The sequence below is a fragment of the Trachymyrmex septentrionalis genome, unplaced genomic scaffold (assembly GCF_001594115.1).
Source record: "Trachymyrmex septentrionalis isolate Tsep2-gDNA-1 unplaced genomic scaffold, Tsep1.0 scaffold158, whole genome shotgun sequence".
NCBI classification, from domain to species: domain Eukaryota; kingdom Metazoa; phylum Arthropoda; class Insecta; order Hymenoptera; family Formicidae; genus Trachymyrmex; species Trachymyrmex septentrionalis.
Window position 1 is genome coordinate 815,843 of NW_017304736.1, and position 4,360 is coordinate 820,202.

General features: G+C 40.2%; 1 protein-coding gene across 15 annotated transcripts in view; it reads left to right on the top strand.

The window, feature by feature from the left end:
- The window catches only part of LOC108745901 (CUGBP Elav-like family member 4), a 636,703-nt gene that overhangs the window by 602,389 nt on the left and 29,954 nt on the right, over positions 1 to 4,360 (top strand). The gene's annotated exons all lie outside the window — the stretch shown is intronic.

Consider the following 4,360-nt stretch of genomic DNA (forward strand, 5'->3'; position numbering starts at 1 on the left):
CAGCGACTTTTGTAACCACGTCGCAAAGGTTGACACACGAGGCGCGTATATCGACGGGTCTATATTCAAATCACCCTTTTTCATCAGCAACGGTAACAGATGTTCGTCGCCCATCGATCACGACGATTCTATTTTCGAACTGACGCTTCTTTCGGAACGTCAACTACGCGTCTGGATAAAAGATCTATCGATCGGCGGTACGTTACGCCTTCGCGTAACGTAGCGAAATAATTACTCTCTAATGAGGCCCTCTAACACCGAGGCGAACTCAAACGAGAGAGCGCGGCATTTTTTCGAACTTAGTTCGCGGCTTGATTTAATTATCAACTGTTGATTAATGAAGCGTACAACTTCCGCCAAGTTTTACTCGCGGAAACGAGTATAAGAAGATCGATCGCTAAACGCGCTATACAGCTCGCCTTGACTCGAGCTATCGAGCGGTAGCTCATCAAACGAGTTAACACACCCGTGCTATAAGGCCACGAACCGTTTATAGTAGTAAAAGCGAAGCTAATGGCGCGACACAGTTACAGTGTTAAAGAATAATTGAATAAGCGATTACAAAGAGGGAAGTGAATAGAAGTTGTCCCTTCGCTGCTCGCTCGACATTGTCGCGACGTGCGTAATAAATATTTTATTCTTGTCGAGAGCTGCTTGAATTTAGAACGAACGTTTATACTTCGAAAACCGTCAAGAAAGTAGAATGTTTTGTCAGCAAAGGGGTTTCTAGCTCGCCTGTCGATTGCTCTTACTACCGTTCCATCATAGAAGACAGAATACTTTGGTAACTTCGCAGCGTTCAATTACATCGCGGTCTTAATAGGATTGAATTACTTTAAGCGTAACGCCCTGAGTGAACTAACTTGCGACGATATCTGAGCAGCTCGATGGATACGTGTATGAGAGTATGAGAGCTCGCGAGTAGTCGTGGCATTGCCCGCGTCGTAGTAGTGACGTCACTCGGTGATGAGGACGGCTGCGGGATAAACTTAGGCATGTTTGCCGAGCAATCAAATATATGAGTGGAAAGTCTCGTGGGCACTATCGATCGAGGACTCCAAGTCCCTATGATGATGGGTGGTGCACGAGAGAGAGAGATGGTTGAATTGGAGGAAGAAGGAAGAAGGACGAAATGGGTGCGGGAGAAGGCCAGGAAACTCAGCTCGCCACTATGAAGAGTCATCGATTCGATCAGCGCTTGATTACATTCACTATCTGCTGCTGGACGTTATTTATATTATGAAAGTAAAAGAGCATTAGTCTTGATTCAGCAAGCAGACGGAAAAAATTGTTAGAATAGCAAATATAAGAAATATAAGATTCCAAGTATTTCCTACACATCTCTTTATAATCCAAATAATCGACAATTTCTCTAGAATAACTATCGTTAGTTTACTTTAAAAGTGATACAATTGAAAAAACTAATAAAATAATTAATTTTCGAACTATTACTATAAATGAGTTAGATGAAGATTACTCTATCAATCATCAACGTAAACTAACTTCACAGCCTGTTCGTTATATAGTGTCGTTTTTAAGATTTTCAAAGAGATTATAATACTTTCTACAAAAAATGATACATTTGGAACTGCGTTGTTTTTGTAAATAAAAAGGAGAGATTTTTTACAGGGAACATTTAGAATTAAAACAGTTTTAATGATCAAAGTTTGAAGAAAAAAGTTTGTTTTATTTTAAATTTAGCTCTGAGCAAGGTAAATATAAACCGTTCGTAATATTTCTTTTTGAGTTATATTACTTTTGATGAATTATTTCGGATTTGTTATAATTTTTTGTAGAATATTATAATTGTTACACAGTTTAAAAAAGATAGCTTTACAAGGGTTGTGAAACGGAAATGACAAAAATGACGTTTGATGTTTCTAAGGCTCTCTTTGTTGATATCATTTGATTAGCCAACAATTTTTTGTTAAGTTAAAAAATATTGTAGTTTTTTCCTTCTTCTATAAAACTTAACATTTTTAGTTGTGTTTTGAAGTAAGGTAGATATTTTGAGAAATTCGCCTTCGTCTTATTAATAACAAGACATTTTTCCGGTTGCTTTATCTTATATATTTTATATAATTATTATATTATTATATTTTGTATTATTATCTTGTCTTATTTATTTTATACTTCTTTTGTTAGGAACAAAGCAACACACATATATACATATATATAAGTATATCATCTCATTTATAAAAATCTACATGTTTCTTAGATATAAAATCTTTAATATTATTTATTATTTTATTATGAAACATGCGATATATTTTTGATGCACGCAAAAATAGTAGAAAAAACATTATACATACGCGATTTCACATATGGATATATGCGAAATTTCGTGAAATTCGAGTCTTTTATTTTCGCGCGAGCTTGCATCCCGTCGATGCGAAAAACGCCGAACAAAAATCTCAAGTGCGCATCGTTTTCGAGAGATCCGTAAAGAAGGAAAAGATGAGGGAGGAACGCTCTGGAAGCTCCGGCAAATTCTTACGTTCGCCGTATACGACTTCAGAATCTATAGGATTCGACAAGGGACTCGTCTGTACATTTGCCCGATATCGGTCCTTCAAAAATTTCGACCATTTTTCCATCTCGAATTCCCTCGCGAGGCGCTCGACGATAATCGCGAATAATTGTCTGTTCGAATTCTGTCAATTAATATGATAAAAGGAGAATAGAAATGACCGAATTTATACCGAACGAATTAATTGATTACGTATTAATCTACATATTATGCGAATTGTGAATGTATATTCGCATGCGCACGTTAACAGTGGAATCTCGATCCTGGTTAAATATTCGAGGTTTTCGAGATTCAAAGGCCTGATTAATGTAGCGGCATGAGGTTGACATGGCGACATTATCATCGCTACAATGGACGCCAGGTGTTCCAGACAGGAAGGGCCAGAGAGGCAAGGAGTATAATGCCGTCAAGCAACGCCACTTAATGAGCTGCCGGGAACAAAGCGGGAAGAACCGCTTTGTCATTTTTTTTTCCTGCTCCAATTACTTAGCGTTTTAGAACAGTTGTACGTGATTATCTTTTCTTTACTCCGCTTCATCTAACACACCTCATGCGGAATGTACCAGTATTCTTTCACGGAAATTGATTTGCATAAAACGAATAATATAAGTTCTACGTAATATTTTTTACACCAAGCGCGACGTGCGATTCGTGATATTCTCGTATAATTCATCATTCAAAGTTTGGAAAGGTGATATATCGATCGAAGGTCTAAAATTGTCCGCCTATTCCGACTTTCTTGTGTCATATCGTTCAAGGAAGCAAGAGATGGGAGTTCGAAACTGTATGTCGAAGACGGGGGCTGCCGAGATCAGAGGATGGTCCAGGGCTTAGGAAAGGGCTAGGGGCGGGTGGGCACGTTATCTTGTCGTACTTCAGCAAGCACGGGGGGATGGGCGTCCTCTTTTCGCCCTAATTCCCTTCAATCCCTGATCCATCCCATCCCCTAGAAGCATATCGCAATCGAGTTTCGTTTATTTTTCAAGAGGCATCCGTTCGACAGAAATTGACGAGTATATTGGACGATATTCGATCTTCGAAAGGATTAATCTCTCTCTCTCTCTCTCTCTAATTTTTTAAAAAAGCGTTACCACTTTTACCAACGTTACGCAATTCTCGCGTACGCTCGCAATGTGTTTCGCTTCGGTTTCGGCTCTAATTCTAACGCTGTTACGTTAAATTTAATTATTACTTTCGCCGATTAGTTTTTTTCACGAGGCGAAAAATTCGAGGCGTCGATCGAATCAAATTTACTAGCTATAAAACTCAACGTTTCCCCCCCGAAAAAGAAGAGAAGAAAATAAACCGATACGATATCGCCTGCTATCGGCATAAAATACCGTTTGGGTATCGCCATATGACGCGACCTCAATGCACGGGAAACTCCTCCAAGTTTCTTGCCCCGAGATGGTAACATCGAGAGGTTTATTTTTCGAACAAGTCCGTTTCGACAGATCGAACGATCCGGTGGATTATTATCTCGTTTATACGACGCCCGCGCAAAGGATGACAACAATGCGGCGCATCGTTTTCCTAGCGACGATACAAATAGTTATTGCACGAAACCGCGATCACACCGTCGTCCCGGATTACGAAGCGCGTTGTCCGCGCGCGGTAAACATCTTTTATTAAAGTGCAAGTTGCGCTCCGCTGGCGCGTCAATTTTTCAAAGAGCCCCCGAGCTCTTTGTCTTCGCCGCGTCTCCATCTAACTACCGGCGATGAGCGCACGTGGCAGGTGGTAGGAGAGAGCGATTAATCGTTCCATCATCTCTCGTCGCGGACAGCCTCGCTCCTCGATGACAATGGCGGAAACGGAACTCCCCCCCCC